Here is a 13309-nt window from a genome sequence, read left to right on the forward strand (position 1 = left end):
GGAGAACCACAGAACACCTTCACCATTCAGGCCTGTGTTCAGGATCTGTTTCCTTCCCTAACCCATCAGGGGCCTCTCTTCAGGCTGTGGATTCTTCCCAGGGAATACAGGTGAGGCCCAGAACCAAGCTGCATACCTGGGACAATAATGAGCTCTAAGCTGTGTTTCCATTATTGACTGAGTCTTGCAGAAGGGACAGTGCTTTTGTTGAGCAGAAGCTCTATGAGAAGGGAGTTAAAGAGAACCCAGTTAATGAGGCTGTGGTGTCTGCCCAAGAATTACTGGGACCTCTCAAAGACAACTTAGACACTCCTCCCCAAGGTGATGCCTGATAGTACAGATATTTCTGCTTGGCTCCCCATGATGCTCACGTGCTGCTTCTCTAAAAGCTGTGAACACTTCAGACCTCCCTAAAGTTCTGTGAGACACTGAAGCCATCTGGTCCTTGGGTACATGCAGGGCCCTGAGTGCCTATGCCAGACTTCCTCACATCTGTAGTTAACATGATAGCTTTCTGATTTCCCAGCACAGCACCTATTCCAACTCCCAAACAGCACAGCCTCTCCATTTTATAGAATCTTCTCTCCCCATTACTGTTCCCACTCACTGTGTTTTTGCCTTCCAAGCTAGGCCAAGGGCCATTCTGCAGGAGATGTGACCCTCAAGTGCAAAGTGGCAAGAACAGAAAAAGTACCTGGATTGTGTTCCTTCTGGAGCTGGTGTCTGAGAGGGAAGAATGGGGCTCTGACCCCCACCCCCCAACCTGTGGCAACCCTGCTTCTCATCCTGCCTGTTTTTCTGATTCGGAATCTCATTCTCCAGGGTTCTTTCCATCTAGAAAGATGTTTTAGTGAACATCCTGCTGCCTGAGTGGGAAGGAGGTGATGGGAATGGAGATATGTGTTTCTAGTTGGTGTCTCAGACCTGCATGACTTCAACTGTGGATGCCAACAGGAAGTCCTAAATCAACCAATTTCTAGGACCAGATGTCTACATCCATTTTAAGCATAGATATGTTTGGTTTAAAAACTAAAAATAAGAAATTTGGTAGTTGCTGAGCAGAGACACTTGTGTGGGCCATGGCAGGATGAGAAGTTTAAGCTTTTGAGACAGAGGGTCCCACTTTGTCCACTGATGCAATCTAGCATTGGGCTCTGCAGGAAACAAAACATAAGCTATCTATCCCCTGAGGACTTCATGTACAGCTAGGAAGGAGAAAGAAAGGGGTTAGCTCCACCTTTACAGAGTCTCTCCAACCTCTTCTCCCTCCTCCCTATATTGCCCCTATTGCAGGGTTCATCATTTTCAACTGATCCTTATCTGTTGCTCCCAGATCTCCCATACCCTGTTGCATGTTCACTTTCAAAATTCAGTCTCACATTTTTTATTGCTAATGCCAACTTGATGCATTTCAGACACCTCAGTCTTACTAAAATTTGACGTTTGAAAACCAAATGATGTACAGCAATAAAAGGGAATATAGTAAAAATTTTTTAAAAAGAAGAAGAAAGTTGCTTTCTTATATCTACAGTAGTCCCCTCCCTATTTCTCTTGGTACTTGGTAGGCAGTAAGTACTCAACAGCTGTTCACTAAGTGAATGAACTGATGGAGGACATATCCATCTGCTCCCTGGAAATCACTTCATTGAGAAACTCAGCAAGTCCCTGCCCTTCTCCCCTGCCATCCTCCCTGTTCTTTCTGCAAAGCCCTAATTTAGATCCTTACCATCTCCAAGCTTTACACTGTATGACAGAAGTTCTCCGACTCAGCATGAGTTTCAGCGTGGCAAAGCTTGACAGCAATGAAGCAAGACCTAACTAGCTCCTGATCACTGCACTGTTCTCTTGTGCTCCATATTATTTATATTTATAAATTTGATGTATACCGTGACCTTTTGACATCTTAAAAAACATTCTGCCTGGGGAGGGACTGCTACTCCTGGGACTAGACAATTCTAGGAGGGAGCAAAGTGCCCAGCAGGGAGCTTGCCTTTGACATGCAAACAAACCATTCAGTGCCAACTGTAGCATAGATCTGGAATGTCACCAAAAGACCCTGTGTTAAAGCCTTGACCACCAGGGCACCATTAAGAAGTGATGGAATCTCTAGGAGGTCATTGGAGGCATGCCTTTGAAGAGATTGTGAGACCCTTCCTCCTCCTTACCTTTTAGCTATTGTTGTTGTTGTTTTGTTGGTTTGTTTTCTGGCCTTAAGGTGATTTGTTTTGCTCTTCACCTGATGAGCTGACTTGACACAAGTCCAAAGCAATGAGGCCCATCAGACATGTGCTGGGATCTCCAAAAGTGTGAGCCAAAACAAACCTTTGCTCTTTATAATTTGATTAGCTCTGGTATTTTGTTAAAGTGATGGAAATCTGACAAACATAGAACTCTACTTCTTCTGTCTGTTTCATGCACCCAAAGAGGCAATATCCATCTATTTTAATCATCCCAGGGCCAGAGTTAGGGTCTGGGTTTTTATGCCCCCTAGTTTATATGATGATACCCTAACTCTCAGTATTAGGTGAATGAAGCCTTCTGGAGGTGAATAGATCTTGAGGACAGAGACCCTATGAATGGGATTAGTGCCCTTAGAAAAGAGGACCAAAGGAAATCACTTGTCCATTCCACCATGTAAAGACAAAGAGAGAAGGTACCATCTTTCTATGAACCAGGGACTAAGACCTCACAAGACACTGAATCTGCTGGTGCCTTGGTCTTGGGCGCCCCAGCCCCAGCCCCAAAATAAATTTGTTATTTTTTTAGCCACCCAACATATGTTATTTAGTTATAGCAGCTCAGATGAGCTAAGATAGCCAGGTATAGAGGCTGTCCCTATAGCCCAAAGCCTACCAAAATTATTCAAACTAGCCAATCCCAAGCTGTTCACCCTGCCTTATCTTACCATTCCCACAGAAACCCCAATAAATCCTGTTGACTCTGTCTTCCTCCTCCTGGCCACTCTGGTGCTTGCCCATGTGGACCACGTCACACCTCTTTTCTCTAGGACCTGTAAGTGTAATAACCTTTTTTTTTTTTTTTTTGATCCTTTCCTGTGTCTCCTCTTGTTATTAGATCTAGCTATCTCATGAAAGAATATAAAACAGGCTCTCATGCAATGTTTTTAACTACCTAAAGCCTAGAGAAAAAAGAATGGTAGGCCCTTAAATCTGGCATTCCAGGATGTCCTCATCTGTTCCCAACCTCTTTCCAGAAGAATCTTCCCCTCAGCTCTCAGTCAGCCTCCACAGGTGTCTTCTACCTACTCTGACATTTGGTATCTCCATGCTTAAGCTGTCATTTCTTGGCACGTTTAAATCCTACCCATTGTTGAGGGATAAGGTCAGGTTTCTCTTTTTGAAAATAGTTCCAGGTCACTCTTAAATGTGCCCTGTACTTAGCATTCATGTGTGACCATAGCCTGGTCATGCATCCCAGCAGCACCAGGCTCCAGAGTGAGGAGGAATGTGCACTCTCATGATCTCAGGCTGCAGGGGTCCCCCCCACTGTTCCTGTACATTTTCATTGGCAAATGACTAAAAGGGAAGCCATTATTTAGAGTCCACTGTGAACCATCTTTAAAGACAGGTCAACTTCCTTCCTCATCCTCAGTGGGGACAGCTGTATCTCTCCAGCCTGAACTTGAGGTCAGAATGTCCACACTTCTAAGAATCCCACAACAGAAATAATGAATCATTCTTCCAATATGCATTATGACCCTCTTCACAGTTAAACAACTTTGGCCCTTTAAAACTTTGAATTGATTATTCCAGATCATTAAAAGATAATTGTGAGCTATAATATTGAATATGATAATTATAAGTTCCCAGGCAAGATCCTTCTATTTCCTTTAAGTTCCTAAAATTCAAATTCTCTCTTTCCTCAGTTGACTGACATTTGGAAGCACATCATCTTGTGTTGGTGTACATAAGGGTTTAAGGTGACCTTGTTTTAAAAAGCCATTTTTTTAGGCTTGTACCTAATAACTATTGGTATTGAGCTGATTACAAGAAAGATTAATCAGTGCTTTAAATTATAGCACTTATATCTACATTTAACCATAGGAAATTCCCTCTTCCTTTTATCTTCCATACCCTGGCCAAATCTTTGAGATTCTTCCCCAAAAGAGTTTCAGGGGAACTTAATAATGTGCAAAATAGTCAAAAGAATCTGTGTTAGTTCGAGGTTTCTAAGCCCTAACTTAGAAGAAAGAATAGAAATTTAAATGCAAAAAAAAAAAAAAAAAAAAAAACCAAAGCCTATGCCCTGGAGTTATTGATGGCATTGAGGATATGCTGTTCTAAAACACAACACTTCTGTCCTTGTACCAAAATACCTGAGAAAATCGACTTAAAAAGAGGAAAGGTTTATTTGAGCTGTTTCAGAGGTTTCAGTCCATCTTCATTTGGCCATGTTGTTTTAGGGCTTGTAATGGCAACAATGTGTCATGACTGGAGCTTGGGGCAGAGGAAGCTGCTCATCTCATGGAAGCTCAGAAGAAAAGGAGAGAAAGAAGAGGAGCTGCGATCCTAATGTCCCCTTCAAGAGAACATCTGCAGTGACCTAACTTACTTATAATTAGGTCTTACTTACCTCTTGAAAGTTCCACCACCTCTCAATGGTACCACTGTCTGAAAACAAAGACCTGAACACATGAGCCTTTGGGGGCCACTTACACAAATCATAGAAATCACTCTTACCTTCCCCTCACCTTTCTCCCATGAAGGAAGTCATCCAACCCCGACTCAAAAGGTGTCATGTAGCCAAGGAACATCCTCATCTCTGAAGCCACAGGGTCACAGAGAACTTGAACAAATGGGCCTTGCCAATCCTCCAGTCTATTAGATCAGACCCTTTGTCCTTCAAACATACCTCTTCATGGCCCTCTACTTTCCATCAAAATTAAATATGAAAATACATAGGCTTACCTGTTTCTTTGGTGGCACATAAAACTTACTAAATAAATGTCTATGCTTTTCTTTTATGAGCCTTTCTTTTATACAGGGCCTCAAACCATAAACCTAGAGATGTTTATTCCCCTGTACCATGCTGGTAACTAAAGAAAGAGAGTTAGCAGGGGTCTTTGACATGGTTAGTATCCTACCTGTTCCTCAGCCCTACCTGCCCTCAGGGTGGTGGAAAAATCCTTAACTGTCCTTGGGCTTAGGGCTGCCCTGTCCTCTGACACTGAGGTATTCTGCCCTTTTTGACCAATAGCCCCTGAAACATGGAGGTGGAAGGGCTGGGTCCCAAGCAGAGCAGAGAATACCTATATATTCTAAGAACTGAAGCTATTTATGCACCCCAGGGTCTCCTTAACTCCCTGCTAATCTGGTGGCTAGGATGCCTAAAGTTATCAAGTTCTTACCGCCTTCCTCTGCAGCAGGGTTTGAGAGACATATTCAGGATCAAAGATTTCATCTTTGATCTTCATTTTGTTAAATTTTGTCCATTTTTCTAGGTTGGTTAATTTTGGATCTCCGTTCTGTCACCCAGAAGTCTTTGAAACTAATCCCAGCTTGTTTTATTCATTGTCTTTATCAGAGTCTGAATTGGCCAGCATCTCAAAGGCCCTTTCACAAGATCATTTCCTCATCCAGAGGAGATGAACAGACCTATGGACTAACTGCATTCCAACCCCTACTCTCTCTTTGGATGTGTCTTTTAATTTCTCCACCTCTGCCTTGGCTTCCTTTTGTACTATTCCAGGTTGGGTTTTGGTCCCTTTTAATGAATGGCTCTTCTGACTGAGTTTGAACAAAGAACAGAGGGCTTTGAGATTCTCCTAGGGAAACAGATGGAATTAGGATTCTCCTTCACCTCATCTATTGGACAGTCATCCCTGGTTCTCTCCACTTGATTGAGGATCATTCATGTTCCACGTGGAAGTGATAGACCATGTTGCATACTGCATCCTTGCAACCCCATCAACCATTTTCAGATGTTAAGGATATGCCAAGGATTAAATGCCAGTCTCCCATTATTTCCCAGAAAAGTTCAACAGGAAGAGAAATGATGAAACCATAGTCTTTCTGCAATCAGGATATGTAAACAGAGCCAGGTTTTCTAGATCTATCCTCCCTTCCCAGGCTAGGCACTGTAGACTGGGAAGCAAATAATCAGTTTCTCTTTTATTCCTAAAGAAATGTGTTTCCCTCAAAAGCAACCTCATCATTTGTGTATGTTTCTTCTGTCCTTCATGACAGGTAGCTCCAAGCCAGCTCAAGTGCAATCCATAAAAACTCACAAGAAAGGGTGGGGGATGAAGTTCAGTGGTAGAGAATGTGCTTAGCATGTGCAATGCCTTGATTTTAGTCCTTAGCACCCCAAACAATTTCACAAGAGAGGGCTTCTAGATTAATAGAATCATTCAATATCTCTACTGATTATGACATTTTTTCCCCTAGGAGAGCAGTCCTCACTATGTCCTCAGCTATGCTGCTTTCTTATCAAATAAGAATTTTGTGGCCTAAGCATAATTGGATTTCTTTGTAAGTTTTGATCTGTCTGTTCTGTGGACCTGGTGTATGACAACTCATTTACATAGGAGAAAATGAAATGAAGGACATCAGTGAATTTATGCTTCAAAATTGAGACTTCTTGGGACTGGTTCAGAGAAGGCTTTATTTCTGGAGAAGGAAAATAAGAAAGATGAGACAGGAAGAGGTGAGAGGTCCTGTGATATGGTTTAATGAGAATCATTTCTTCAAGATGTGCCTTGAAGCTGTGCCAGCAAAATCCTCCCTCTCCTGAATCTGAGGACTACATCGGAGCTTTTTCTCCTAAAAATTTAGTATCCCAGTTATATATTACTGTGTGGAAATCCATCCAAATGTATAGGGTCATGAAGTCACCACTGTATCTCTGGGCTCACGGGTTCTGTAGTATCCTATGTCTGAACAAGGATGAATGGGAGGGGCTTGTCTCTTGCTGTGATCTCTAGGGCCTCTTCTGGAAACACTTGAATGTAGAGAGTGACACACAGCTAGGGCCTGGACCCATCTTCTGCAGGCGCCTGCACTCAGTGTCTGGGCTGGATAGCTGGCAGCCTGGGTTCCTGTGGAACTGCTGACCACAGTGCCTGCTTCTTGCCTTTCCACGTGGCTTAAATGACTCATGACACAGCAGCTAGATTCAGAGAGAGAGAGAGAGAGAGAGAGAGAGAGAGAGAGAGCGCACTTGTCAGCTTGTCTGGGTCATAGCATTCAGATATTTGGTCAAACATCAGGCTACATATCACTATAAAAGTGTTTTTAAAATGAAATTAACATCTAAATCAGCAGATTGTTTTTCAAAATATAGTGGGCCTAATCGGGTCAGTTGAAGACCTTTATGGGGAAATGTTCCCTAAGGAAGACAGAGTTCTGCCTCCAGACTGTGTCTGACTCTAACTGCAGCACCAGCTCTTCCTTGGAGCCTCAACCTGCCAGCCTGCTCTACAGATTTTAGGCTAGCCGACATCCACAATCACGGAAACTAGTATATTAAAGTGGATCTCTCCATGTATATACGTGCACACACATCCTATTAGCTGTGTTTGTCTAGAGAATGCCGACTAATACTTGGAGTCCTGAAAGGGACAGTCCCAAGAGTGGAAGGCTGAAGTATCCAGGCCTCCTTTGGCTCAGCCCCAGAAATCAAAGAGATCACTCCCTGACATCCCATTGATGAAACCTGGATTCATGGAGGTGAAATTACAATGCCCTTTTGGCAACTAGGATCATACAAAGGACAGAGATTCCTAGTAGTTGTCTAGAAATTTGAGGAATAGCAGAGTCAAAGAACATACCAATGCTAAGAACCCAGCTCCATTGTATAGCTTGTAAGTGCATCTCCCACTGGAGGTGAAAGAAGGGACAGTCACAGTCACATTTGTTTTAGGTCTCCTGTAGAACCAAGTCATCAGGTGACCTATTGTCTCTGAGCTTTGGAAGAAACTCATGGAATATTGACTATGGTATCTAATAAATGCCTGGATGACAAAGTAAGCAACTTTGAAAGAATATACAAGCAAAACCCAAATTTTGTGCGTTAGGTAGATGGGACAGTAGAGTACATGGACAGAAAGGTAACTTTTTTCTGTGTGCTTGCTCTGTGCTTGTGTACTAAATTCTTTCATTGTCTCATCTAACTTTTAAAAAAAGCTTGTAAAGTAGTGTCTCTGAAACTTACTGTTGCAGAACAAATCACTGTAAAGTCTAGTGATGGCAAAATAGTAATGATTATTTCCTCATCTTGATTTGCTGGGCATGGTGGCTCATGCCTGTAATCCCAGCAGCTCAGGAGGCTGAGGCAGGAAGATCATGAGTTCGAAGCCAGCCTCTGAACTTAGCAAAGCCCTAAGCAACTCAGTGAGACTCTGTCTATAAATAAAATGCAAAAAAAGGGCTGAGGATGTGGCTGAGTTCAATCCCCAGTACCAAATTTATATATATATCTTCTCTTGGTTCTAGAGCTTACTAGGCTCAGCCATGGTGGCTCAGACTCAGTGTGTCTCATGAGGTTGTGGTGCTGTGGTTTGGATATGGTTTGCATGTGTTTCTCAAAGGTTCATGTGCTAGAAGCTTGGTTACCCAATGTGGTGGTACTGAGGAAGCAGAACCTTTAAAAGGCAGGGTCTAATGGATGATAATTAGGTCATGGTAGCAGGCACCACCCTGAGAAAAGATTAATGCTATTCTAGTGGAGTAGATTAGTTCTTGTGAAATGGGCTGTTATAAAGCAAGTTTGGCTGTCTCAGCTCTTTCTTCCTTCCTATCATGCCATAAGATCTTTCCCTATTGCATGTACTCTTGCCATAATGTCATCTACCATGTCATAATATAGTGAGGGTCTTTACCAGCTCCAAACAGATGTTAACACCATATGCTTAGTCCAACAAAACTGTGAGATATATATATATATATATATATATATATATATATATATATATATATATATTTTCTTTATAATGTATTCAGCCTTGGGTATTTTGTTATAGCAGTATAGAACAAACTAAGACAGATCTTGATGAGATCTGGAATCACCTTGAGTTTCACTCACTATGGCCATCCACTGGGACTTCAGCTAGAGTTATTTGCCGAAAAGCTGCAAAGGATCTCTAGGTGTTTGCTTGGTTCTTTCATGTGTAAAGACTGGGTTCTAAGCAAGAGCATCTCCAGGGAACCGGACAGAAACTCTATTACCCCTTATGACTCACTTCAGAATCTTATAGCATCACTTCCAAACATTCTGTTGGTTACAAGTCACAAAGGCCAGTCCACATACAAGGGAGAAGTAGCAAAGAATTTGAAAATAGGTTTAAACCGTCCCAAGCAGTTTAAATTTCTCTCCTTTACAGATGAGAAAACCATGACCTCAAGAGACTGAATTGACCATGAGTGTGCACACAGCTAATCAGGGGCAGAAATGAGACTTGAAACCAGCTCAGTCAGAGTCCAAAGTCAATGCACTAAACCACTGTGCTACACTGCTCATCAGCAAGCCCACATCTTAACAGGGCATATAAGACACAAATATAGCAAGAACAGGATCTGAGCCCCAAAGCCAGAAGATAGAAATTAATAAATAAACCATTCCAAGAGCAAATATGGAATGAACATGTCCTGCTACAAAAGGCCAGAAAAGGCTTCCTAGAGCAGAGTAGGGAAGGGTCTGTGTAAGATAACATGGGCAAAGACACTGGGGAGGGGAAAGGAGGTAGGCAATCAAAGCAGAGTCTAGGATATGTGGAGGCAGTAACACACACATAACCTTGATAAGTAATAGCTGAGTGTGCTAAGGAGATTTGTGGAGAAAACATAGGCAGCACAGATTGCCACTTGATCCTTAAATACACAAATTCCTGGTCAAGACTTTTATTTTCACTTAAAGCTCTACTTCTTTAAGTGTGTTCCCTGGATCAGCAACATCAGCATCACCTGGGAATTTGCAAGGAAAGAAAATTCTTCCGCTCCACCCTAGACTTAACAAATCAGAAACTCTAGAGAGGAGCCCAGCAACCTGTGTTTTAATAAAACCTGCAGGCTCAGGTTTGAGACCCTCCACTCCCAGGTAATGTAAAGGGTCATATCACCTGGTTGTGGTTATTGAGTAGGCTGCAATGAGAGAGCAGACTCTGTCTCCAAGGGAGGGTAATGTAGAGTCAATGCATGGCTGAACTAGCACAACAGAAAGGACAGAGGGCAGGAGTGATGGCAGGAATGATGCCCGAGGCCCTTGGACTTGTTGATCTTAAGGAGTGTGAGCCCTCCCTCACAGCTTCTGCTCACTGAGCACAGTCACCTATTTAGTTCTCTAAATATTTGAGCCAAATGGCCCAGGAATCTGAGTATAAACAGGACTCAAGGATTCAGTTACAGACTCTGTTTCCTGTTACAAGATCAAGCTACTCTACACTTTGCCTTTGGCAAAACGTTGCTTGGTCAAGCATTTTCTCTGAGACTTGCATGCTTCATTGCAAGCCTTGTTGCATTGTTATGAAGCCCATTGATTTCTTCAACCATTCCAAGAGCAAGCAAGGCTAGGTTTAATACTAGGACTGACCACAGATGCTTGAAAATTAAATGAGATAATTTTTGGCAGAGTCAATATTAGCTATTTCTATTAGTATCTCTCTTGTTTTTGTTAATTCATGCATTCATTTAATATTTTCTATGCACCTGCTTTGTGCAAAGCACTGAGAACATAGTAGTGAATTAAATACTCATGGCCCTTCCTTTGGGTTTCTCTCTCCTTCTTCATTGTCAGTCCATCTGTGAGATGGAAAAGAATGCAGATCTCAGAGTCTCAAGAACAGGGTTTGAGCTCTAAGTTCTGTAAAGTACTAACTCTAACCTTGGAAAATCACATCTCTCTTTTGGCATGTTGACTCATCTGCAGATGGGATCTAAAATTTGCCTTTCACATCACATGATTGTGTGAGGATCAAATGAGAAAAAGGAAGGGAAGGCATTTTGAGAATGGCAAAAGCTCTCCATCCTCAGCATGGGAAGTAGATTCAGTCTCCTCCCTCCTTCTTTCCTTCTTTGCCACTTCCCTCCACCTCCTGTGCTTGGCCCAATCCATGGAGCACTCCCTCCTTCCCCTCTCTAGGCCCAATTTCCTACCATACTGCAATTTCATTTTCTCCTGCTGGCTTATTCCTAGCTGTTCTTCTGGTTCAATAAAAAACAAACAAACAAAAGAATCAATTTCCCAAATGGCCAGTTCAGTGAACATAACAAATATACAGATTTGTCAACAACTTGATTCTTTTGACTCTTTATACAGAATTTGACAGTTCTTACTGATGTATAAATATTTAAGGAATGTTCCTTTTGTGCTGTTATAGGGATCCCAGAGGGTTCCATAGCACAGAGGAATTCTCTGATTGAGGAAAGGCACAAGATGGTCAGCACATAGCTCTGCCTGGACATCTAACTTGGAGTTGGGGAGAGGAAAATGAGCCCTGATCTGGGGAGAATGAGCCTTGATCTTACAGACTCTAAGGGACTGCCAATCCATCCATGTACATTGATGAAGACTTTACTACATATATTTCTATATGTTTTTGGTAAATCTTCAAACCAGTCATTTAATAAATTAGCCATTCAGCACTGAATAAAATTCACTGATGGTGTGAAGTCCACTGGCCTTTAGAGACTTGAGGCTCAGAGGGCCCTTTCCAAATGGATTTCTACCCGCTATGAGCACATATGGTCAAGCACTGGTTCTAACTGCATTAGGATTAATGTTGTCTCTGACAGTCACCTGCCCTTTGACTTGAACCTGTAGCTCAGCATACTTACCAATGTCCCAGCAGAGTCCTTGAAAGTAAAAGGAGAGGGGCCCCTCTCCATTCCTGAACGTGGGATTCAGCACCACCTAGAAGTGTCCAGCCTGTGAATGTTTGGGATAGCATCTCTAATTTTTTTCTCTCTGAACCTTCCCCAAAGCTAAGACTCTCCCCACCTGTTTCAAGAATGTTTGCTTTTCCCCGCCGGGATGAGTGTTGGAGAACTTTCCCCATTAGCAAATGTCCTCTGTGAATGCTCAGCTTTCGCCTGGGCTCAGCACAGATGCACAGCTGACCTTCGCCCCTCACTTTTTTCTGCTTTGCACCTGTGCTTATGTTAGCTGCTCCGGGGCTTGCACTGTGTGACATGTCAGCTGCAGTTTCACTGCGCATGCATGTGCTTACTGCTGTGGCATTTCTCCCCTAGGAATAAGGAGGCAGCACCCAGCATAGAGGTGGCCTGGAGGTCCTGGTGGATACACAGTGGGTGGGCTTGAAAATGTCACACTTGCCCCTCTCACTCCTGTATGGGGAGAAAGAGCAGAGGAGAAGGAAGAGCCGGAGCAGGAGGGTCTCAAAACGTTGACTGCTGGGGTCCTGTCTTCACAATCTTTACTTGGAGCTCCAGGGGAGGACCCAGCCTTGCCAATGTGGGTGGGCTGAGAAGGTAATGACTTATGATTTTAGCTTACCTTTGGGAAAACTGAGAGCAATAGGCCAAAGGAACTTGCCTTAGACACATGTCTTCAAGGACAAAGGTGAAAGCAAATGGCTCTGTGCAGCTGGTTCCCTCCAAGACAGGATCCTGAGCTGAAAACACACGGGAGCTCTCTGTCAGCATCTAGTCTCTTTGGGCCCACAGGCCACTGCTGTACTTAGCATAGTAATTGGCTAAAATTCAAACCTGATCATATATCTCAAGTCCACTTAACATTCCAGTTTCTCCTTGTCCTTGTAGACAATTTCCAAACTCTCCAGTTTAGCATATGAGGCCTTTATTATGAAGGACCTGCCTATGTCTCCAACATAACCACTTGTACCAGTATTTTACTAAACCACAAATATATTTCTTTATTTATGCACATGTTGTACCCCTTGGGTGAATGACTACCCCATCTTGTTTCAAGTCTAGCTCTTACCAAAGGCTCTAGATGACTATTTGAGCCGCCATAATAAAGTACCAGCAATCTGGTGGCTTAAACAACAGAAATGTATTTTCTCAGAGTTCTTGAGGCTAAACACCCAAGACCAAGGTGTTGGGAGGGTTAGTTTCTCTTGAAGCCTCTCTCCTGAGTTTTCAAATGGAGTACTCTCCTTGTGTCTTTACAAGGTCTTCTCTCTGTGTGTCTGTGTCCTGATGTCATATTATAAGGATACTGGTCACATCAGGTCAGATCCAACCCTAATGACCTCATTTGAACTTAGTCTCCTATTTAAAGATCCCATCTCCTAATACAGTCATATTTTAGGGCTTTAGCATATAAATTTTGACTGGGCACTCTATAGTTCATAATGCAAAGCCCCAAGTTGGAA

This window comes from Marmota flaviventris, chromosome 4 (assembly GCF_047511675.1).
Source record: "Marmota flaviventris isolate mMarFla1 chromosome 4, mMarFla1.hap1, whole genome shotgun sequence".
Classification (NCBI taxonomy): domain Eukaryota; kingdom Metazoa; phylum Chordata; class Mammalia; order Rodentia; family Sciuridae; genus Marmota; species Marmota flaviventris.